The sequence below is a fragment of the Amblyomma americanum genome, chromosome 8, assembly GCF_052857255.1.
Source record: "Amblyomma americanum isolate KBUSLIRL-KWMA chromosome 8, ASM5285725v1, whole genome shotgun sequence".
Classification (NCBI taxonomy): Eukaryota; Metazoa; Arthropoda; class Arachnida; order Ixodida; family Ixodidae; genus Amblyomma; species Amblyomma americanum.
Genome location: NC_135504.1, coordinates 70,385,401 through 70,411,365, shown reverse-complemented (window position 1 = coordinate 70,411,365; position 25,965 = coordinate 70,385,401). Strand labels below are relative to the sequence as shown.

Here is a 25,965-nt window from a genome sequence, read left to right as displayed (position 1 = left end):
CGACTCGTAACATACAAGAGCTTATAAGTTGCTAATCAGAAACGCCAAGCAGGTTAGTAACAGACTGAAAACACGCCCTCCGTGTTTCTTCTGTACGCTATCTCTCTCTCTTTTCTTTCTTTTTCTTTGCTGCATAAGATAAGCAAACGTCTCGAATGAGTTTCTTTTTGTGGAACAAAACAAAGCGTGCGAGGCTGGAGCGATAAGGGTTTATTGCTGCCATTATTACAAACAAAGGCGTTTAATTAGAGCGATATCAACGCATGTGAGAAAAGCGGTAGGCCGAATGGTCTTCGTGCCGAAAATACAAAACCAGAATTTTGGGTAACTGCAGTTGCGTGGGTTCCTGCAGTTGTTGTTGTTGTTGTTGTTGAAAACTTTTATTGTCCAACAGAGAAAGACCACACCGCCTGGGCCGCTCTGTCTCACCCCCCTTTACAGGGGAGAGGACTTAGGAGCGGCCCAGCCGCACGGGATGGTCGCATTCGAAGCTGGCCGGGTTGGTTTCGCCGGCGGCCTCTTCTGCCAGTTGGACGGCGGTGATTTGGAGCTCAGGGTCCGAGCTCCGCAGCAAGGTTTCCCAGGCTTCCCTACTGCTAATGTTTTGCGCCCTGCCTGGGGAGTAAGCGCACTCCCAAATTATATGGTCAAGGGTTCCTCTCGCCCCACACTTTTTACATTTATCGTCCTCGCAGTCCGATCGGATATGTTTGTTTAGTACTGGGTTTGGGTATACTCCAGTCTGCAGGCGTCTCCACGCCGTCGCCTGACTCCTATTTAACGCCGTGTTTGGTGGGGGAAAACACCTCCGGCATTGCTTGTAGTGTTCTGTAATCTCTTGATACGAGATTAATCGCCCTTCTCTATCATGTTCGGCCTGAGCCGACCCATCCTGTACAGCACGGAGGTAGAGATCTCGAGCTGCACTGTGGGCCGCCTCGTTACCGCTCACAGATTCGTGCGCCGGGGTCCAGATGATGTTGATCGTCCTATCAATCACTCCTTGTGTTAAAATTTTGGTGGTGAGGGGGTTTATCCTCCCTCTGCTGAAATTCTGGATTGCAGTCTTACTGTCGCTAATAATACATCTAGCTTTGGCGCCAGCGCAAGCGATCGCTATCGCGGCTTCCTCCGCTATCTCGGTTTCTTTCCCTAGTATGGTGGCCGCCGTGATGAGGGTGCCCTCCCCATCTACCGCCACTATGGTCATGTATCGACTGTGTCTGTCCCCTGCCGCATCTACGTAGGCGACTTCATTTCGGGGTTTACCCCGATATATTCTTTCTATCGCTTCCGCCCTTTTCTGTCGCCTTTCCTTATTAAACTCAGGGTGCATATACTTGGGTAGGGGAGGGATTCTTAGGTGCGCCCTGATTTCCCTGTCAATGTCGACCCTTTCCTTGTGCCCCCTGTCTGTGGCCATTCCAAGATTACTTAGCGTAGCTCTTCCCACTCGCGTCGTGCTGAGTCGTTCAAGTTGCGAGGCTTTAACCGCTTCCGCGATTTCTGCAATCGTATTATGCAGTCCTAGGGCCAGTAGCTTCTCCGTCGATGTACAGATTGGGAGCCCTAGGGCCTTTTTTACGCACTTCCTGATGAGCGCGTCTATCTTGCTCCTCTCATCTGCCTTTAGGTTCAGATATGGCGTGGCGTATCCCACTCTACTAATGATGAAGGCCTGTACCATTCTTAGGAGGTTTTTTTCCCGCAGCTCGGCAGCACCTGGTGACGTCAGAGAGGCCGGTCGTGGGAACCGCGTGGCGTCACTGAGCCACGCTGCCTGCGTCATCGAAGCTGCCCGAGAACAAAGGGCTCGCAGGCTAGCTTCCGTTGTGTCATGATTGGGCAACCATCCCTTTTGCGTATACAATGGTCGCGCCGACTCATCTTGACCTACAACTCTGTGCAAGCGCATAGTTGTAAGTCCAGGGAGCAGATGGCTCTAATGCCGACGTGCGTTTGAAATACACGGTCGCGAAGGCCGCTGTAACAAAAACACCGGACAGCTTTCAACGGACGAAGCACGCAAGGGACGATGCAATTCCTGACCTCCACAGTGAAGGCGCCGAGGATTCAGCTTTCTCCTTTCCTTTTAATTTTATAAAATGTTTTTTTTTATTACGGTTGTTCTTCAGACGCGTAGATAGAGCTACTGTTCTCGTGCATTGTATGCAGCGAAAGATATGAAACTGAGATAAGCCGTTGTACAAGAAATGCACCTCCCGTTTTATGGGGACCTCAGAATAGCGGCCCACGACGACAAGATAGGACGAGTGCCAAAATCCAAGCACGCGGCTAAGCCAAGCACGTAGCCAAGTTCGCGCGTTCACGTGCATGGAGGAAGCAAGGCACTTCTCTGAGTCAACATGATACACCGTGTCACGCGACGTGCACGTGTCGACAAATTACACCACAAAGAGTCGTCGTTTCTTTTGTTTCCGCCTCAAAATGACTCACGACAAGAAACAAATAACGCAGACTCGAGGAGCTGTGTTTATAGCGTGACGTCACCGCGCTAACGGAAGCCGCTTTGTCTTTTACTGCACCTCCGCGAGATGGCGGTCATGAACACTGGAGACGCCATGCCCAACAATTCCGGACAAAAGCCTTTTTGAACGGGAAATAGTTAATGAGCGCAGTTTTTTTTCATACATTTTAGGGTTTCACTTCAACAATTAATATATCCGCAGCTTTCCCGTTGGTTGAATTTTTTGAATTTTTGTTGATTTTTTTTGCTATTAACGTTTTTTTGCTATCGTCAAAATCCTCCCCCATTGGTTTTTTATGACAGACTTTACTGCTTGATGCGCGAGATGGAAAAGAAAGATTTTACTATGTATGTGAAGAATGGACAATTACCTTCAATATTTATATACCAGTACCTTGCAGTTTTCCAATACTGAATTTTTTTGCCCAGGAATGTTGGACATGTGCGGGGCCATCATCGTCATCATTATCATCATCAGCCTGACTACGCCCAATGTGCCATCGATTTTGAGGCAACAACAACAACTGCAGGGCAAAGGCCTCTCCCATGTCTCTCCAATCAACCCTGGCCCTTGCCAGCTGCAGCCACCGTATCCCCTCAAACTTCTTAATCTCATCCGCCCACCCAACCTTCTGCCGCCCCCTGCGGCGCTTGCCATCTCTTGGAATCCACTCCGTTACCCTCGAGGACCAGCGGTTTTCTTGCCTTCGCATGACACACCCTGTCCAAGCCTATTTCTTCCTCTTGATTTCGACTATAGGATGTCATTAACCCGCGCTTCCCAAATCTGGAGGAGTAGGTTGTGAACAACGGAAAAGCGTGGTAAGCTGTTGACGCATAACGAGTCGCACAGTAAGACTCGTCAACAAACCCCTTTTGCTCTGAACTTTTGTCAGAAAGCTGTACATGCACCTTTTCCACTCTCTCACCCCATTTAGACCCCTTCAACCTTTCCCTGATGTTCAGGTGCCCATGCGGAGTGTTGAACCACCAGCTTACCACGCTTTTCCGTTCTCTATCTTGGTGCATGCCACACACTCACTCTGCACCCACCGTATTTGTTCCTTAGCTCTATAGAGATGACCTGTGCCGGCATTGTGGAGTTTCGAGAGATTTGTTTCGGGTGTGGAGGCAATAAATGTAGCGCCCATCCAGAGAAATCCTCGTTCCTTGCTTCTCGCGTCTTGAGATACACCCACAAGTCTGATGACACGAGGCCCGGCATGTGAGGCAGGTGATGCAAAGCACCCGTCCTCATTCGTCTGCGTTGCCGTGGAGAGACTAGAGTGCCGGTGGCGAAAACGCATCGCCCCTGGTAAGGACTAAATCAAAAAGCGACGTGCTCCTATAGGAAAGAAAGCGTGCTATAACTTTCATTCAAAAGCAACGAATCGATTGCTAAGCAGAAGTCTTACTGGCCAGAACGTGAGGCATTCAACTGTTCTGTAGTCGTCCTACTGTCCGTGCAAAGCATTGGCCATGCTCCGCGACAAGCCGTCGTAAGGTCTGAAGGCGTAAACTTTGCTGCAACGGCTGTTAATAGCAGACGGGAGCGAAAAATAATAAGCAACACAGACGAGAACGAAAGCAGAACACAGCAGTTCCTGCATAGATCAAGCCCTAGCTGCTACAAGTCCAGCTGCGTATATACCCTGTTAACAACTACTTTAACTCATTTCCAGTACATGGTCATCCCTGATATTCCGCTAGCACACAGAGATGATGTACACCTTGTGTGGTGTATAAGCGACGATAATAATGGGTTCATTAATAAGCGAATCTGTGACACGAGCATGGACCATGCCATGGCCCCATGCGCTGCCCATGTCGATGACATGACACGGACCATGCCATGGCAGAGGGACATAGAGTATTTCCGGAACATATATTGGTATTGGTGGTAACAACAGCGTGGACGAGAGGATCGAGCCAACTTCCCCCAATCCAGACTATTTTCATGCATGTCTTGCTCTGGACAAGGCACGGAGACATGCAAAGCTAGCTGAGAGCGAAATAGTTACGAAAAATTTTAAATGCGTGGAAGCTAGGTGGAAGATGGAGAAGTCGACCGGAGTGAAGAATTTCTGGCGTGCTACTTGAGCGGACCGAAAGAACCGACTTACGTCCTCGTGTGTCGACTGGCTGGTTCTAAGAGACGCCGCTACGCCGCTAAGCTTCAGGCGACCATATGTGTCCTGGTTCGGTGCCTCCGCTGGTGAACTGTGTAATCAGGGAGCTATATAAGGCGCCTGAATCAGTAGCTCGAAAAGTGTTTGCTCTATTAGAGTGGGCTTTCATTAGATCGGTAGATTCAGGCTACCTTGAAAAACGATGAAAAGCCACCACAGACATATGCGAGGAGGCGGTCCTTCGAGGTGGACTCCAAGAGAATACAAACGCAAGACAGGAGCGATATGTAGTGAGATATGAATGTAAAGTTAGAGACTGACTACGAACAGCGGCTGACGCAGGGACAGGGCTCACTTTAGGTCAACGGGTTGGGGCTTTGTCCCGTAGTGGACGCAGCTGGACCTCTGCGGTTGCTAACGGCTACGACGATCTTCTGCACGCAGCTAATGGGCAATCTGCAGTGCACAAGAGGAGTTGCAGTTGTTCCAATGCGCGCCTAAGATTAGCCGCTTTGGGCCACGACCACGGAGGCCGCGACAAAGATGAGACCGAATTCTGAGACGACCAGAAGCGCGCGTGTAGCTGATAGCATTCATGTCCTACGGGTGCTCTGGACGTAGGCTCAGTTAGCTGACGCACGCCACGTGTGTGCTTCGAGAGAGCACAGAAGCTCTAATGCCTATATGCACGTTGCTTGGAAAAGCACCACGAGGTTAGAATACCTCAATGCGGGAATACGTCAAGGCAGGCACCCTACCACGGGATATCACGGAGGCGCCTAAAAAGGTCCTCTCGCTAGGCTGTGTTGCAACACCGCGATCACATGAACAATTCCATCGCAGGGTTGCCTTAAAGGGGCTGTGAAGGGGGCTCTAGAAAAGTTGCGGCATGCCTGGGATATTGAAGCACGCCGCTTTACGAATGGTGTCCAGCAAGGATTTTTTAAATGCCCTTTGTAGAAGCTGAGTTATCTGTAGTTAACATTTGAATCTCAGCGTCTTCGCGCTTTTCCCTCTCCTCTCGTCACTTTTTGCACGCTAGAAGGTATACGTGCTCATTCGCCGACCCCTCTCTGCGAGTGGAGCTTTCCGACCCACCGGAGCCAAGCGGTTTATTTGCTGCGGCCACGGTAGCTGCCTGACGTCTGAAAGAATCTAACCAATGGCCATCTCTCACCATGTCTACGCAGATGCGGGGGACGGACGAGGGTGCGAGCATGAAGTCGTCGCCGGGAAGGGCTCGCCAAGTTTGACGCGTGATTGTGGGTCGTCTGCTGCGTGTAGAAGAGTATTATTTGGCTCTGGCTTTCATGGCAACGCATTGCAGTGATTAAGTGAGTTAATGTGCTCTCCTCGGAAGGCGTTTCAGAGCCCCTTTAATGCTTTCGCTTCCCTTACATTTTTTTTTGCTAATTCATCTTCACTGTTCGGCGAATGGTTCTTCTTATCCCGCGACTCCGCTCAATCGCATCGGCGGCGCCTTGAAAAAAAAAAAAGAAACGCTTCAGTCCATCCCCAACTTCTTATTTTGCGAAGCCATTGGCGAGGCCGCATGCGTCGCCTCCGAATCCACGTTGCGTGTCGCGCACATCTGTTGAGCAATTCCGCGCATCATGCTGTCGACCGGGGCGCGTATTTTGAAGACGCACCAGCAGCCGCCGAAGACGTCACGCCCATTGTTCTTCTCTCGAGATTCCCCTCGGTCTGAGCTACCCGCGGTCCATGTCTTTTAAGCGTCCGCGTAATTGCTCGGCTTTCCCCCGATGTAGACTGGTTGCGTGCCGGGCCTGGTCGGTCGCAGCTAGTTTTTTTCTTGGCCGTAATAAGCTTGCATGCAGGCGCTGAGAGCGCTACGGGGTCGTCACATTTAGTTCCCGCAGGGGCAGTGAAGTCATGCTACGCGCGCTCGAGCGCGAAGCGAGCAGGATCTGCGTCTTGCTAGCATCTCGGACCTTCATCTACATACCCTCGCCTGACCTTGTGCCCTCTCCACACCGACGGTGGGCGCAAGGCAAGAAATTCTTGCTCTTACAAAGCTGCATACCTGCACAAGGGACGTTAGCCGGCTTCACGAAGTTCCGAATTGGTTTTACTCTGACGTCACGCGGTCGCGTGACCAGGTAAGCAGAGGTGCAGAGCGTGGATATGGGCTGACCTTTGAGTCTGGCCAACATGAACACGTGGTTCTCTGATCTGACGTCACAACAGCACGTGCTGAAGTATCATCAGTTCTGCCAAACTATAATGGCACATGCAGTTCTGCAGGTGCTGCCGTTTAAACGCCTCATTCCTCAAGGACGTCATACAAAGGCGAGGCTAAGCTACCGGCTGGCACTGAAAATCGCGGTACCTTTGATGGTCGGCTTGTAATTGTTTCACCAAGTAACAACCGCGTAGCAAGAGTAAACGTATCTCAGGGCGGCAGGGTCAGGCGGGCGGAACTTGGAAAATTATCGGGGATACGATGAGAGCATCTGGCTCAGGACAGTGTTAACTGCATGGAGGTCAAAAGGGGCGTGGCGTTAGGGGTAGTGGTGACGTATTGCCGGGTACGCACGCGGGCATGTGGGAGTTACGTCACTCGCATGCCGCTAAAGGGGCCATGAAATGGTATTTACTGAGGTTACGAAATGCACACTAATGATCGGTATTACATCACTCGTCAGCACACCGCAAAAAGTGTTAATATAGCTTCATTAACACTGAAGATATCGGTGATTAAAAATGATGCTCTTCCGCACCCGCTCAACTCATACACGCCGACGCGCCAGAAAAAAAAAATAAAGAAAACAGGTGGGGACTATAGTCACTAAATACAGACTTTATTTAGTCTTTATTTAGTGACTCTAGTGGGGACTACAGGCCAGCGCCCCTCCCCCCCTCGCCACTTTGGCAGGCCCAATGAAAAGGCTCGCCCAGATTGCCCACTGACGTCATCGGGTAGGAATGGCTAAGAATGCGTGGTAAGGTGTCGCCCTAATCGGTTGCAAAGTACTGCGAGCAGCCATTTTTAAAAATAATTTGTAAATTAATTTGACTCACTCTCAAAGACCACCTCTACAGATGTGTTGCACTAAAATACGACAATCAAAATTATTTCACGGTCCCATTTAAGGCCACCGTGCTATGCATGAACGGCGTATGATCGTGCAACGAAGTCCAACATCCAAAACGCCATATCAGCGTTCAGCAGCCCCTCGAATGGAAACATCTAATAACTTACAGTAACGAGCGTTGAAAAACGCTATACTCAGAGCCTGTTGAGTGCACCGTCTTCGCCACTGTCAGCAACAGCAGTAGCCGAATTAAGTTCATTGCAAGACAAAGTATTCCCTCAATGCCTATTCCCCTACACCCCTTCCCCTCAACGCATCCTTAACCGCGTCAGCTGCGGGCTTCATACGGCTGCCGCTTCCATAAAATAAAGTCCCCACATAATTAACTACCACCCCAACTAAAGTCTTGATCTATCCTACACAAAAACTCTGGTGCCATTGGGTAGCACAATGTGTCCCTTGGGATTTTGTTCTAACAAACTATACGTTGCATGTCCTGCGGAAGTCTATTTTTTCCCATTCATTTACTTTGTTTGAAGACCGCCAGAGGCCACCACAGTCTCCCTTCACGATAACCTTAAGTCCTATATCAGTAAGCTTCTCTTGCACTGGTTGTTGGTCATCGGCACAATTTTTGCATGAGGCCAAGCTGTATAGCAAATAACACCCTACCGGACTACGTGAACGCACACGTTAGTGTGGACATTGAGTCCTCTGCAAATGCACATACTAAATGATGATGACACCAGCAATCACTCGAAATCCGGCACGTTCCACCGTGCATGTCCAACATTCTTGGACAAAAAGTTTTAATACTGGAAAACTGTAAGGTACTAGTATAGAAATATTGAAGGTAATGTTCCATTCTTTCGATAAGTGCCAAAATCTTTCTTTTATATTGTTTTCATCGCTCTCATCGAGCACTTCTTACTGCCATAGAAAACCAATGGGGAACGCTTTTGAGGAAAGCAGACAACGTTAATAGCAAAAAAAAAATGCATGCCTGCCGACGACGGGAGATCTGGGGAAATATTGAATGTTATAGTGAAATGTTACAATATATGAAAAATCGTGCTCCTAAACTCTTTCCCGTTCAAAAATTTTTTTGTCCAGAATTGCTGGGTATGGCGCCATATTGGTCAATACCGTCCCTGAAAGCAGGCGCATGGGCCTTTAAGGATTACGCGTTCTCCTCGTGGGCAACTTGGGCGATATGAAAAATGGGAAAGAAAAGAAAATCGTACCACCAGTTTGCGTGACAAATGCGCGAGAAACGAAAGAGAAGTAAAAAAAAAAACTCAAGGAAATGCGAGTGATTATTGTTTTTTTTCTTGTAGTAGCTGCCGGTGCTTAGGAAATGCAAATGAAGAGAGAATTGAAGGGGTTTTTTTTTTTGCGTCGTCTACCACTTGTTTTTTGCGTGCGAACAAGCAGTCGCACATTGCGTACGTAGCCTTGGTTCTTGCCCGCGCAGGATTGCGCATGCGCCACCCCGGAGCTATGCCTGCATTATCGCCTCCATTGTCTTCGCGTTTAACCATTTTCGGGGTCATTTTGTGGCCGCCTCGGCCACCACGCCAGGGGGACCGTCGAATGGGTGTCGCAACTTCTCCCAAGCATCATGACGTCACCGGACGTGCAAATAACACCCGCCCGCCGCTGCCCCGAGTCTAAATTGGGGGTGAAATGGCACTTGCAGCTACTGCAGTTACACCTACATAGACTGATAGCGTTGACACTCGTACAAAGCCTGTAATACAGCTCTATTGAGTAACACGTTTCCCGTAGGTTTTGCGAGGACTGACGTCAGTCTGTGAGTTGGATATGGGGCCCATGTGGTCGCCAGCTGCGTCCGTATACTACGTAAAGCGCGCATTGGAGCCTGCATTTGAACAAAGCGCATTGTTTTAGCTATAGGAGCCAGGTGATGGGGTAATACCATTGTGCGGAGACGGATTTATCGCCTTTGCTCAGAAGACCATGTACATACACGTTCTAATTAAACACAGGCTGTAGTCTAGCCTGATTGGCAGTCTTGGCCGCACTTAACGACGCATCAAGTTCACAATGGAGCAATCGAGGGCTTCTCGCTTGCCACGGCACACGCCTGGAAGGGACGTCTGCACCCTTAAGCTTATACGATGCTTACTTCATGCATCTTCCAGGCACGACTGTGCATACAAGTCTTGTGAAATGAGAATCGGAGCAGCTGCTGGGGCGTCTTCGTCTTCTTCCGTGCAAGAATTGTTTAATACGTTGGCAAACCGCGGCCCGTTCGCTGTTTCTTGCGGTTAAACCTTGCGGCCCTTTTTGCAGGAGTTTTGCAAGCACAGCAAATTCGGATAAAGCATCTCGGCCATCCTCTATAAAAGTGTTCAAAGCCATTAAGAACAGGCAAACTCCCTCCTCACCACGTCCGAGGCATCGTTCAACTCATACACTGTCTCTCTCTTTCTCCTTATAAGACTTCTGCTTTTAGGCAGTATAACCGCTGCCCATGCAGAGATAAATTCGATAATTGAAGGCGACAGAGCATTCAATGTAAAGTGAGAATGCATCGATTCATCAACTTTCGCGCATGGCGAATACAATTTTTTTTTTCCGGAAATCAAAGTTCGCTCTGATGAAGACAATACCGTAAACGTCATATTGATATAAAACAGCGCGAAAGACACGGACAAGCAAATAGATGGCACGATGCTGCCAGTCTACTCGCCGATTGACGCTTATGGTACTCGCATGTTGATTGGCTTATCCTGCACTCTAAACACGGGTGCGCCTATGTGGCAGTAAAGAGGAAGTAAGTCGTCCCTTATCGCACTCCCTTCGATAAAAAGGAGAGTTCTAGAGCAGAGCTTGCTCACTCATTACTCCTTTCTTATTAAAGCGCAGTAACTTGCAGAACGATACGCGCAAAAAATTACGAGACACTTTGGCAACTAAAGTGTTGAGAGGCGAAAGCCGACCATTCTGTGACAATTTTCGCTATGCCGTGACGACTTTCGTTGGATGTGACGTCACACCGTTTCCGTGGCTATATCGACGTCCGCGCTATTTCGACTTTTTGACTATAATTAATTAGCTAATTACTCTACAGTCATCAAAGTTGGCTTCTAGGTTCATTTTTTCTTCCTCTGTCTGAAGCAATCATTCTTTTTTTCTAACTTTTTTAGTTCCCGAGTTAAACTTGTCACACTCTGCGAACGGACGGACGACAGTATATGTATGTGAATAACACCATCTGCCGGGCTAGTTGGTTGCTATCCATATGTATCAGCAGCGCAAACACAAAAAGGAAGAAGAAGGAGAAGATAGTACAGTTATACAGATAGTACAGTATGAGCCATTAAAGGCTTTCGCCTTAATATCAAGACATCTACACCGGAGAAGACACAAGAAAAAACGTAATCTTTGAAGTACAGACTTAAACAAAGCAAGAGGGCAGGGAAAATGAGAGCCTCGGACCATTGACCAATGTTTCGGCAAGAAAGAACTTGACATCGCCTGGACTAGACAAGTCCTCTTACCGAAGCGCCCGGTCAGAGCACTACACTTAATCAAATCCCCTTAATCGAATGTGTGTTGTATGAACAGTACCGCGTAAACAATTTGAGATAATTAGCTTATCGAGCGGTTTTATTTAGAATTACGTTTGGATAACGCAACGCCAAAAATTCGCGACATCACAACTAATTCCAGAAATTCAGTAGCTCTATCGCGAAATACGAATTCGCTGCTTCAATTACGAGTTTCATGGCGAACTACGCAAGAAAAACAGCCTTCCTCTCAGACACTCCAACAGGGGATAACAACAACACCAACAGCAAAAGTAAAAACGGGTAGAGTGCTTTGCCAGGGGCTATCGAGCTAACGAACTTAGCTAACGAAGTGATCACTTCGGAAGTTGTACTCGTGATATTAGATTTTTTTTTATGTTAGTTGAACCCTGCAAGTTGTTCTTCTGGGTCATCTCTTGCGTAGAAGGCGGCAGCCAAGGTCTCACCGCGAACGAAGCCCTGGGCCTGGTTGTTATCTCCCCCTGGATCCCGTAGGCGTCCACACGTAGCATATGCGGTCTTGTAGGCGCAACGGGCTATATACGAGGCGCTGCCTCCTGTGAGATTAAATTTCTGAAAAGCAGCTCAAGCGAGGCGGAAGCTACGCAGCTGGCGGCAGTAAACCAGGGATGACGAGGGGAAAGCTGTGGGGGAAGGAAAGGCGAGGCGACTGTGTTGCTCTGGGTGAACACCTGCCCCAATAAGCTATCGAGTGTAGGAATTGGAGTGGTATAGATAGCAGAGGATAACACGTGATGTAGGTGAGGGAAAGAAAGAAAGATAAGAAAGAAACAAGGAAAGAGAAAGAAAGAAAGAAAGATTATGGTTTCGTTTATGGGGGTTTAACGTCCCAAAGCGACTCAGGCTATGAGGGACGCCGTAGTGAAGGGCTCCGGAAATTTCGACCACCTGGGGTTCTTTAACGTGCACTGACACCGCAAAGTACGCGGGCCTCTAGAATTTCGCCTCCATCGAAATTCGACCGCCGCGGCCGGGATCGAACCCGCGTCTTTCGGGCTGGCAGCTGAGTGCCATAACCACTCAGCCACCGCGGCGGCAGAAAGTTTATGCAATGTTCTTGCGTCAGAGAAGCTCCGCTAGTTGTGACTCGATGTGAAACAGAGTAGACCCTTATAGCACAAACGAAACACTGTACGGGGTACGACGTGGCATGGTTGCAGTGCTTAAGTGAAATGAGGGTCACAAAAAAAGGCCAAGGTGCATTAATACCAGGGTGTATATATAGAAGGATTGAATTTATGTCCACACGACGGGTCTGTTGGCAGGAAGTGTTGTGATGAAGTAATGACATCCTCGTGGCTAAAGTCGATATCAAAGGCCCAAATTTTCCCTGCACTGAGGGCTTTCCCTTGTAAACGGAACTTGGAGTCACTCCTCCTTTATACCTTCCCTTAAGGCGCGGTTCAGGTGTCCAACGATATATGAGACAGATACTGCGCCATTTCCTTCCCCAAAAACCAATTATATATATATATATATATATATATATATATATAAGCAGACAAGGCAAATGAAGTGAGGGGCTCGTTTGACATACATATTAAGGAAACCAACAGTCACCGAAATCAAGGTGCATAGGGGAATGTTTCTTTTTTGTAATATCTAGTGCCAATGAATGTTTTTTTTTAAAAGAAAATTACTTATAAAGCAGCAGAAAAAAGAACCATGCCGCCGGTGGGATCTGTTGCTGCTTTATAAGTAATTTTCTTTAAAAAAAACTAATTCATTGGCACTAGATATTAAAAAAAGAAACATTCCCCTATGCACCTTGATTTTGGTGACTGTTGGCTTCCTTAATATATATATATATATATATATATATATATATATATATATATATATATATATATATATATATATATATATATATATATATATATATATATATATATATATATATATATATATATATAATAAGTTATATATTTTCTCGTATAAAACTTCCGCTTTCGAGCATTTTGTATTTACTACACTTGTGCATTTGCGCCTGGATTATATTGTTTTTTTCTCCTTAATTGTTCATCACTTCTACTTGTTTTCATTAATGTTATTTCTTTATACCGTGTACTCATGGCTGATTGTCTGTAACGCGTTCACTAATTACAATTTCTTATTGTGTATGATTTTAGTTCTAGCTTGTATTTCAGAGGTTTCATATTCGTTCATATTAGTATTGGCTTTATTTTTGTTTGTATTTTGCTATATGCTGTACTTGGCTGTTATCGGTCGTTCTTGCGTTCATTCTCTGTGTTTACTCTTTCATTAGTTATTTATATGTCTGTTGCCTGTTCTAGCTGTTTTCATTTACCGCTGCTCTCGCTGTTTTCTTGTTTTCGCTTCTTTTTTGCTTCATGCTTGCTGTAACGCCCAGTTTGTCTTTTTTTTCTATCGCCTTGACTGCTGCTTTACATCACTTGAGTGTCTTCCTTTGTGGTGAAATAAATTTACATTTTTGTGCGTGTGTATGGTGTACCAGCACCAAGACCTTTGGGTTGTTCCTGGGCACCGGAAAATAAAGATTGATTATTATTATTATTATTATTATTATTATTATTATTATTATTATTATTATTATTATTATTATTATTATTATTATTATTATTATTATTATTATTATTATTATTATTATTATTATTATTATTTAAGCTGCCTTATTTGCAGCTTTTTCTCCTTGTTTTCCAGCGCAACGTACTACCACCTTGTTTGTGGAACTAAATCAAATTAATCAATCAGAAAGCGTGCCAATGTGAGCGCCAAGACTCGCACTACGCGCCGAAAAGTATCACCTTCATCACTGTAGCAGCAACAAAAGTTATATTTCCCTCACTCCAACGCGTACTGGAGTATGTCTCGACATTATTTCGTATATAGCAGCAGCATTTTTTTTTCCGCTTACGCGGCCACAGTCACGCTTTTTTTTTTTCGCTGCCGGCGGCTCACGTGTCATTCGCTGTCATTACATATCTCCCCCATTGCGTTGCAATGGCTGAGTCTCTCTTCGGTGGTGTTCAGGTAAAAGGAAATGAGGCTAGGTATAGCATGATGCCAAACGAGCGTTGCTCAACCCGAGTCGCCATGGAGCGTAGCTTGACATTATACACGGTCGGGGAAGACGCCACACGCGCTTCTTACGACCTTCCTGGCTTTACCAGGAAGCGGTGTGCGCGCCCACCGTCAGGAGGGCAAATTACGAGCGTTGCCCGGCGCAGCAAAACAGGCGGCTGTGTCTCTGAGCTCCATGCACGCCTGCGTAGTTGTCGCGTGAGGGCTCTGTTCTCCCTTTGCGCTCAAACACTGGTACACCTATCCAGGAGTAGAAATTAGCTGCGGTTTAAACCTTGGTTAACACTGGTGAGAAGCAAAATCTTCCTTTGCATCCATGGCTATACGTTCACAAACGCCACACACACTGCCGAACGGATTGTCTGTACAGCGTGGATGAAATGCCCGATGGGGTAGTGGCAACCTGCCACGGTAGGCAGATTGTTATGACGTCAGTAGGCCACATGACCTGTCACGTGACACCACGTGACACCTGTCACGTGACTGCACTGACGCTGCCCTCTTGGAAACCTAGCGTAGTGAAGCTTTCGCTTCGAAAGGGAGTAAGCTGTCCTCTCGCGCAGTCCCTTTTTATAAAACAGAGTATGCTAAAGTACAGGTTACTCCTTTTTTGCTCCTTTCTGTTTAGAGTGTAATCTGACAGTTTGTGGTTCGCCCACCGTGGCTACGTATTTTCAGGCAATCGATGGCTACACGCGCCTCACGCGAGTAAAGTTAATTTCAGTCGAGTTAAGGGGAATTAGGGGAATTCCCCAATGTGATGTGGATTTTGATCAAGGGAGTAATTACTAGTTAGCACCAATATGACCGCACCGCCGAGGTGGCTCAGTGGTTATAGCCCTTGGCAGCTGACCCGAGAGACGCGGGGTCGGTCCTGGCCGCGGCATCGAATTTCGATGGAGGCGTAACTCTAGAGGTCCGTGTACTGTGCGATGTCAGTGCACGTTAAATAACCCCAGGTGGTCGAAATTATTCCGGAGCCCTCCACTACGTCGTCCCTCATAACCTGAGTTTGGGACGTTAAACTCCATAAAACAAAAAACAAATAAACAATTAATAAACGCTCATTTTTTCCCCTCTAGGACCATCGGGACACATTTGGTACAGGGCAGTTCTATATCTACAGAATCCAACCGGCATTGGTCGCCCCCACAACACGCATGTTTGAAACGGTCCGGCAGTGTGCCGGGCTGGATATCGCTGGGAACAGCTGTCAGGAGGTATGGTTTCTTTTTGTTTTTCCCGACTTTCTGGTCAGTGTAGTCTCGTTGATTTGTACCCGCTTAATCCAAACTTTTGCTTTGTTCGAACTGACGTTCTCGTCCCCTGCATATGGAGTGCAATGAAAACGTCCGTCTAATTTGAAGTCCGCGCGATTAAAAAAAAATTGTCTCTCCTTCCCTGTTCAATGTATATCGAAAATAGCCTTATCCTATACCGTGGTGCTGGGTCGTTAAACGTCGTTGCATGGATAACAAAATTCAACAGGCCCACCCACGCTCCACTGAAGCCCCCTTACGCAGATATGCACTGTGGAGATAAACGCAATCTATATATATATATATATATATATATATATATATATATATATATATATATATATATATATATATATATATATATATATATATATATATATATATATACAAAACTGGTATACGGTTTGACGTATTGAAACCTAGTAGTCACGGAAATGTTTATGTTATTTATTTATGGTTTGGCCAAGGTAAGCATCAAGGTCAAGCTTCACACAAACTCAGCCATTTATACCTCGTGAAGTAGTGATCTCGCACTGAAAAAAAATAACTGACTAGGTTTATGCTATGCTGCGTGGCGAGACTGAGTGAGAAGTATGTGCGAACGTTGGACGTTTTATTTTTTCATAATTTCTCTTTCATCATCCCTTCATCAACCGCTTCCGTCACAAGCATGGTCCGGGGTAAGTTTACCCACTAAAAGATGTTCTGCTGTTGCGAATTTACAAACTACTTACGACTCCTACAGAGACGTCCACATAGCATTCGATATGCGTTTCCAGGCGATTGATTGATTGATTGATTGATTGATTGATTGATTGATTGATTGATTCATTTTTATTTCCATCGGGAAAGACGTTTCTCCTCGCCCCTGTTACGCAGGCCTAGCTAGGCGCTAGAAGTGTCTTACGACAGCGGGTCTCACCCGATGACGACGATTGCGACAAACAACACTATCACCGGCCGCTTTTTGCGAGCTCGGAAAGTACTATAGGCGGAGGCTAAGAATGCATTTCCGCATTAATAACGTGATACTTAGCCGCAGCAGCAGCCGCTGTGGTGCAGTGGTTGTGGTGCTCGGCTGCTGACGGGGTTTGAACTCCGGCTGTGGTGGTCGCATTTAGATGGAGACGAAATTCTAGAGGCCAGTGTGCTGTGCGATGTCAGTGCACGTTAATGAACCCCGGGTGGTCGAAATTACCGGGAGCCCTCCCCTACGCCGTCCCTCATAGGCTCAGTCTCCATGGGACGTTAAACCACCTAAAATCAACACCAAAACTTCACAAAAGAGAGTAATAGATAAGGTTTAGGTTTATGTGGGTTTAACGTTCTAAAGTGCCTCATCCTATGAGGGACGCCGTAGGGAAGGGCTCCGGAAATTTCGACCACCCGGGGTTCATTAACGTGCACTGACATCGCACAGTGCACGGGCCTCTAGAATTTCGCCTTCATCGAAACTCGACGGCCACGGCCGGGATCGAACCCGCGTCTTTCGGGTCAGCAGCCGAGCGCCGTAACCACTCAGACACCGCGGCGGCGTAATAGATAAGTTGCTAGATTAAAAAAATATTTTGTGTACGCATGGCCAGTGGAAGTCAACAGAGAACAGGATGATGACTTGCGCGCTATTCTGGGGCATGAATTCAATTTAGCCACTAACACCATTTTTGCGAAAACCAGCATTGTCGTGTTTTTAATGCACGAAACCGTCCAAGACTGCTGTCAGATGTCGAAGTTCTGTTTCAATTTTATTTAAAATTATTTAAAGTTTAAAAGCGACTATGCGATCAAGCCAACCTATAGCAGCAACGAACTGAGGGGAGGCTAACTGTGAGGCGGAGGTGAAGAATGCATTTCCTGATCCATTAAAAAAAATCAACAACCACAATTATGCACTAGTGGTGGTGGGTGGTCTGGCGCACAACAGATTCATCAGCGTGATCCCTGGCAAACAGCAATTTGCGAATGTGCTTTCGCGAAGACAGTCACGCAAGTGTAGACTCCATTAAATGCCTTAATTAACCGAACATTCGCGCTCCTAATTGTGTGCAGCGCTGCGGAAGCTGTAGCTATTCGTCCTACCCAACCTCAAGAAGAGCTTACGTATACTTGAATCAGCTCGCCGCTGGACCTCGCCTATACACTTTAGCCTAGCCGCCGGTTACACTGCCTCCAACCACACCCGGAGGCTTCTCAGTTTTGTCTTCATCTGTCGTTTTCATTATCTGCGCTCCTTAGACCACGCCATGGTGTGACGTCACGAAATCCATTGTGAAGAGCACGACCGGTTTTTTTTTTCTGTTCCTGGTATATCCTCACTTAGAGCAGGGCGGAAAGTATTAGCGGCATGGAGCTTAGCGTAGGGCACACATGTATACGAGAAGCGCCAGGAATTCATGACGTTGGAAACTTTCCCGGGCCAGCCACAACAACGCGACAATAGTCTGGGGTACAGACGTTACCAGCGGCTTTGTTCAAGCCCGTAAACAACCACTTTTGTTCGTCCCTTGGCGTGGTTTTGTTTTCAGCGCCTTTGTTTAAGCCACATTATGTAAGTCTATAAATTAAAGCACCACCACGCGACTAAATACGGCCGGCCGGTTCCCTTGCGCTGTCGTGCCACCATGCTCCGCATTAAATCTCGAGCAGGCATGACTCCCGCGAGCCGCGTGAACAATTTCTTGGAAAACCAGCAAACAAACCAACAACGCTGTCAAGGTCTTCCTTGAGTCACGCGAGTCCTCAGGCCTGACCGCAGAAGCCATGACTCCACGGCCATCTGAAGATGCCCAGCCAGGAACAGGGGACACGTCAGTGGGTGTATGGGGTGAAGGGCATTGTTTTAAAAACTTGCTAGTGCCTCCGCGCTTAAAATAGACCTGCAGGGTGAGAGTGTGCAGTCAGGCTAATTGGTATACGGTTCTTTTTAAGAGCTTCCAGACCACGGATTCCCATGGACGCTGCTGCAATGTCCTAAGCGTTCGAAATATCCGGAAGGTGACAAGGCCTCCCCGCCGTGGTCACCTTTCAGACCTTTTAGTTTTCGGTGGAGCCAATAGTCCACCCCTAACCGGCTCATCACAAAAGCTGCTGGCTTGGAAACGTTTGAGAAGAACGGTATGCATGCTTGAACTATAGTCACAGACAGCGTAAAGAAGATATGGTAAGAAGGGAAGGGCTGTTAATGCCTGCCACCTCCCGTATCGCCCCGTCTTTGAAGTGTTTGCACACATTCAAGGTTTTTGCGGCTTTTTGAACGCTGCCATCGGTGCCACCCTTGCCAACGGCGAATCATTCGATGCTGTTAATTTTGCACGGTGGTCATGCTGCCGCTGACTCATGGTATCGCAGGGGTGGGATGTCCATAAGACAGTTTAAGAGCTCGCGGTTATATTCGTTCTTCAGAAAAGGTAGGTGGCTCTTAGAGAAATTAAAAGGTGCGCTTGATCGCAATTTGCTTTTGCAATACGTACGTCAAATGACGCCCGGAAAATGACGAGTTGAAGCACCACTAGGAATTCCGATTAGGTTTATTTCTTACTCTCGCTGATAGCTATTTACGTGGCTGTCTCTGGAGGAAACATCCTCGGCGTTGGCATCAAGGTCGTGTTCCGCCGCGGGCGAAAACTCCCGCGCTTGCCTAAGGACCGATGAGAACGGCATCCAAATGTGCAGGAGAATGTATGGCTCTCAAGAATGTGGACTCTTCAACTATACACGCGGTCCACGTGGTCTCATGCTTGTACGTGGGTCTGGGTGTAGGCGCTTTAGTCAGGCGGGGAGCGGTATATCGCCATAGCGAAATCTCATATTCATTTAATTCGAATTTACGATTTATTCTAGCTCTCTTTAATGCACACAAAGTTCGAATAAATCTTTGGTCACCTTCGAGCCTCTTATTAGCGCCATTTGACTACTGTCACTTCGCACCGGTAGGAGGCGACAGGTCTGGGAGTTAGTTCTGCTTTGACGAAACTTGTTAAGTCAAGCAGACTTGGAATTCAAGCAGTAAGCGTTACGTACACTGTAGCAGCGTGACATTCGGCGGCCATGGAACGATATAACGAGCGTGTATAAGAAGACAATGGCGCTAAGTGCTTTTGTTTACTGAAGGCCAATTACCTTATTGTTTAGACATCGTTTCTACAACCTGTCGTCCTTTTGAGGCGCGCGCTCGCAGTAATTAAACGTCTGAGCAAGTAATATATAGTGTGCAACATTCGCGCAAATGTGACGCACTCTCGAGAGCATTGTTTCTGGGTGAGCATCGGATACAAGTTGAAACTCGGTCGGCAGCCCTTCCTTGAACATAGGGGCAGCGTCCCTGCCTGACAGCCTGGCTATCAAGGCCTTCCAGGAAGTCCTCAGAGGCGTCAAGGGACGAGGTCATCCAAGAACAGTCGTCGCCGACCCCACAGCTGTGGAGAAGACCTCGCCCCGTGCGCGCCCAGCGCGTGCAGCCCTCAGTTTAGGAGTCCGCCGCCGACACCTGTGTCCTCAGACGAGTGCACGTGATGGCGTAGGAGCCGGGCGTCATCTATGATTAGACGTGGAGTCCGTGCGCGAAACGAACACCCCTACACTGCGTTTCGAGAGCTAAATGCTCTGAATTGTGGCTTGCGAAGGAACTGAAACGGGTGGAAATTACTCAGGGGTGGTTTTAGTCACCGCGGCCTTATGAGCAGGATGCGCAGTCGTTTTGAACTCGCTCACAATGATGATGCGGAATCAAATCTTAGGTGTCTTTGCGCTGCGCGATGTCAGTGCTGATTAAAGAACCCTAGGTGCATCGAAGTTCACCCGGAGTTCTTCCACACGTCGCTTATCTCTGTTACACGGCTATTGGGGAGGGAAATGCTTGGAAAGTTGGTTTTTGGCCCCACGTATAGTGTAGACCGAAACACCTCGTGCCATGGCGCTGTCTGGCCAAGCTGTCGTTGCGCAATTAAAGCTCATCATTATCTTGATCAGCCTTTTCCTCTCTCCCTTCATTTATCCCTTCTCTCGCATTGAGATCACGGTGCCGAAATTCGCCTTCGAAACGCCTTCGAAATTTTCGCATTAGGGAGTATCGTAATCGTCCTTAGAATTTTTTGCCTCTCGTTTTCATGAGGCGGATGAATTTCAGGATAAGTTCGGAAAAGGACAATTAGAAGCTAGAGGTCATAACATGGCTACCGAAAAGACTTGTTGTTGGAGTCACTGTATTAAGCGGCATCCACGTCAACGACACCCTAATCAAAGTAACTTGCGATTTAAAATGTTTGCTGTGGTTTTGAATGATTTCGCTTTGTGAGTGAGGACATTGGCTTTGTGAGTTTAATGTCCTCACGTGCTGTAGTTTGAATGATGAGAAAATCATTTTGTACGCAGACAACACTAGCATTTTTCTAACGGGCCCTTCAATAGACCACTAACTAAATCGTTTCAAAACCTTTCTTAAACCATTGCATGCGTGGTCCTGTTATAATGGGTTGTCTATTACTGCAAATAAATCGAAGTATTTTTTTCACACCCAAGATCCTCGAAATTAACTTAAACCAAAATATCCCACTTGAGAGCCACAAAATAGAAATGGCGGGCAATTTCAAACCACTTAGCGTATAGTATTTTACGCCTGTATGAGCTGGACCGGGCATGCAACACATCTCGCTAAGAAAACAGCACCTTCCGTTAGCTTTCTTGCTCACTATGCCGCACTGAATTTCCACCATGTCTAAAACTAACAATTTATCATGACCTATTTCAACCACACATTAACTACTTCCATCTAGTTTGTACCACCACATCTGAAACTCATTTTCAGAAAACTACAATTGTTCAAAAGAAAGCTATCAGGCTTTTCGCAGGTGCTAGTTTTACTGCCTATACGGCTGATTTGTTAGGCAAGTATTAAGTAATTCGTGCCAATGTTTTTCTCGAGAATCGTACATTTTACCACCTGACATTTTCTTCGACATTAATACGTAATTTTTTGCTTAATATTGTAATGATAAAGCCGAAGGAAAAGTACGTCCAAACCAGATCTACTCAGAAATGGTTACTTCCACGCACGGGAACAAATTACTGCAAACAAGCACTTAATTAACCTCCATATATTTGATGTTCTTGACAGATAGAAATACAGCCAACTTTAGCGTGTGTAACCTCCCGCGACATGATTTCAAATTTTACTTTGCAAACAAAGTTTTACAATTGCCAACTATTCCAGCGTGTTTGCGCATCCTTTTGCTGTTCCCTTTGTCACTGCCTCACCAGAGTGGGGCACTTAAAATGTATTTTGGGCTACTGGCCCGGAGTACCCGGGTTCGAACCCGACCGCGGCGGCCGCGTTTCGATGGAGGTGAAACGCTAAGGCGCCCGTGTGATGTGCGATGTCAGTGCACGTTAAAGATCCCCAGGTGGTCGAAGTTATTCTGGAGCCCTCCACTACGGCACCTCTCTCTTTCTTTCTTCTTTCTCTCCCTCCTTTATCCCTTCCCTTACGACGCGGCTCAAGTGTCCGCCGATATGCGAGACAGATAATGCGCCATTTCCTTTCCCCAGCAACCAATTTTCATTTTCTTCTTGGAGAATAATGGTGACGCTAGTGTACGCTAATGAGTAGGTGTATCATTAGAAAGTAAGGAATATGTAATGACCCTCGTAACAGAGCTGACGATGAGACAATGCTTTCGCATTCAAAGCACGTATCCAGTCTTAAGCACCCTCCATATTTTTTTTTTTTTCCTGGAGGTGCGCTGCAGCTGGCAATGATTTCTCTTTTTCCGACGAATCGAGATCTCTTGAAATCGATAGCGCTTGGAGTGATTTTTTTACGTTCGCTAACGGACGCAGTAAATATTTTTTAAAGCAGCACGTACGTCCTTCGATTTATCTGTGCGAATGAATTTTGTCGCCCGTAATTATATCCTTTTTTCTTTTCTGCTCCTCTATGTGCATCCTTGAAGAAAAAATGTATGTGTTCTTCCGATCACTTGTCTACTAGTGATACATCCACTTGGTTCGGTGTTGACATTCCCAACCATGTGTGCACTTCATACGAAATTTTGTTCATGTCCGTGGAAAATAATCGGCGGGCACTATCGCGTCCCCGCCGCGGTGGCTCAGTGGTTAGGGCGCTCGGCTACTGATCCGGAGTTCCCGGGTTCGAACCTGACCGCGGCGGCTGCGTTTTTATGGAGGAAAAACGCTAAGCCGCCCGTGTGCTGTGCGATGTCAGTGCACGTTATAAGATCCCAGGTGGTCGAAATTATTCCGGAGCCCTCCACTACGGCACCTCTCTCTTCCTTTCTTCTTTCACTCCCTCCTTTATCCTTTCCCTTACGGCGCGGTTCAGGTGTCCAACGATATATGAGACAGATACTGCGCCATTTCCTTTCCCCCAAAACCAATTATTATTATTATTACTATTATTATTATTATCGCTGCACACATATCCAACAGTTCTGGACAAAAGCATTTTTCCCTGGGAAAGGGTTTACGAGAGAATTTCTTCCATATTGTAAATTAGGAAGCGCAAAATACCGGACGAGGGACAGAGTGAACCTGTTTTTGTGTCCCTTACTCTGTCCCTCGTCCGGTATTTTGCGCTTCCTAGTTTACAACATGCATCGCCAACTAGCCCGGCAGCTTGCTCTTTTTTCATATGTTGTAAAATTTCTCTATGGCAATCAATATATATCCTCAGATCTTCCGTCAGCAGGCTTGCATCTTTTTGGTATTGACATTTTCTGTATCGTTTTAAACGTTCATTGGTTTTCTATACGGGAGACTTAAATGCTCGTTGTGAGCGATGGGAAAACTTCAAAAGAAATTTTTTGCTATGCTCCAGAAGAATGAACTATTAACTTTAATATTTCTATAACCATACCTTACGATATTCCAATATTCAAATTTTCTGTCTAAGAATCTTGGACAGGCTGACTGATGGTCCTTCTTGAAAGTGTCTGTTTAGACGGATGCCCTGACGAAATCAATTTCTTCGTCTTTATTTCCGTTAAGATGTCATCAGCATGGTTAATATTAGTAACCAATTATAGTTAGTGATATCGTTCGACATCAATATTATGGCAGTCATGTGACGCACTTATCTGCAGTAAAGAGTAGCAATTACTATAGGGCCCCTAAACGTCAGCTGCAATCTGTACAACTGCCTCGGGCCCCTCCCGAAGAAAAATTTCTGGCTACGTGCCTCCGTAGACTGCTTTTAAAAGCGTTTCAGATAAACGTGACGGAACTGTGGAAAAAAGTACTTTGCTCCGCAAAAAGCTCTTTGAATCTGGGCCGTGTCGTTTGAGATTTAATAATGCACTAGTTTAATTTGTACTACAGATTGAATATCCGTTTCCTAGGCTGCATGCAAAGGGGGCGAATATATAGCAAATTTTTTTTCTACTAATACTGCATATCATAAACTTTCGTCGGTCGGTGTAGCACATATCCTTCATAACGGCTTCTCCCAATATGCACCGTACATGAAATCGTTTCCGGTGTCTTTATAAGACCATTACACGTCCAAACGGATCCTATTGTAAGGCGATCAGCGTTTGTACAAAGCCAGTGGTGCTACGGAGACGGGGCGCTCCATAGAGGCAGTTGGCTGTTACGACGGGATATATAGGATGACCGTTCGCTGGGCAACCTTTATCCCTCAAATGGATCTACGCATCTATGTTTTCTCGCGTGTGCAACATTCTCGGACAAGAATTCTGAAAATTATAAAATTATAAGATACTATTACGGAAGTATTGAAGGTAATAGTCCGTTCTTTTGATATGTAGCAAAACCTTTCTTTCAAAGTGTTTCCATCGAACAGTTAAGACTGTCATAGAAAACCAATGCCGAAAGCTTTTTACGATAGCAAAAGCGTTAATAAAAAATATACTGATTGTGAGTGAAATCCTGCATTATATGAAAAAACTGTTTTCATAAAGTGTCTCCCGCTCAAAAATCGTTTTATCCAGTAGTAATTGTTTGGCATGGAGATGTCAACGTGTGCAAAACTTGTCCTGAATAGTTAAATCCAAGCATCAAAAAAATGTTTAATGATGCAGGCTTAAATTCAAGACGTGCAGCTCGGGCTCTTCAAGATTAAATGATTTAGTAAAACTTTCCACCGCTTTAAGTACGCCGTGAAGGATTAATAAGATGGGTGGCTATATTTTTTTAGAAGAGAAAGGTTCTGCTTGCCATGAAAACATATACGTTCGGAAAGGTAGCACAAAGTCTATGCGATGTGTTTGTCTTCTTCTATTTTAAATCTAGCTTTATATATGCTGTTCACGCCGATACATACTCCATGCAGGCTGCTGTACTCAGTTTGTACCTTTGAGCTCTGACCTTTGTAGGTTAGTCGAGTCAGAAGTGTATTAGGCTCCTGATCACAATTGTTATGCGTCAAACCAAAAGGCACTACACACGTTGTCGGTTAAAAGAACTATGTTCTTTTACGTATGAATACTGTTTCATGTTAATCTATGAACACATTCATGGATTTACGACAAAATGACTGTATTATTAGAGCACTGAGCAACACGCAGAAGAATGCTCGAGTTAGTACTAAGAAATTCGAAAGGCAATGTAGCTGCTTACCTGAACGGTTTATCTCGAGCGATGTCCGGTCGGAGTCCCCTGAAACTCGGGCTTTAGAGCGGGAACGTAGGCCGGCACATTCACGGAAAAATAAATTTCCTCTACTATGTCTTTCTTCTTTCCTGTCCAAACACAACCGCTGTCACAAAGCGCACGGCTGTTCCCTATCCATCACCGCAAAGATGATCACGTCCTAACCAACGCACAGGCTTGCACAGAATGACCAGAAAAGAACTACAGGGCAACCAACTCCAGTTCCTTCACAGTCCTGTGAAGTCCAGACGATATGTCATGAGGTTCGTCATAGTTTCACACACACGCTTTAACCCCAGCTCTCTCTTAACACTCGTCGTCTGCCTTCTGCAGTTTCGCTCTCGTGGAGCAGACGACAAAGAAACCGCCTTTATAACCGCTGACGACGTTCAAGGTTTCCCGCTCTCCCATTGGTTCTCACCGGCGGCACCCTCGTCCAATCAGGAGGAAGAAAGAGAGCCTCGCGCGTCCGTCGGCTTCGTTTTTTTATTTCTTTTTTTCGAAAGCGAGCGTAAGCGTTCGCGTGTACTATGACGTTCTCATTTCCTTGGATTTTCTCGGCCCGCAACAAGTTCCCCGTAGCCGGATTATCTCCGCGCCTCCCATTTAGGTGCAGCTGCATGCGTATAGTGTGCTTGAGCGGCCGTTGGACTTGAGCTTTGGGATTCACGGAGCGTTGTTGCGCAGGAGCTTTTTTTTTTTTCTTCTCAGTATCCATTCAAACACAAGCGCTACGGGGAGTACGAAAACAGGAAAAGAATTTAAACT

The 25,965-nt window shown here is 46.5% G+C and overlaps 1 protein-coding gene across 1 annotated transcript in view; it reads right to left on the bottom strand.

Moving 5' to 3' along the window:
- The window catches only part of LOC144101882 (diacylglycerol lipase-beta-like), a gene marked incomplete in the record, with an annotated part of 59,570 nt that extends 34,045 nt beyond the window's left edge, over nucleotides 1–25,525 (bottom strand). The window contains 1 exon segment of the mRNA XM_077635104.1: nucleotides 25,165–25,525.
- Between the last annotated feature and the right edge of the window lie 440 nt (nucleotides 25,526–25,965).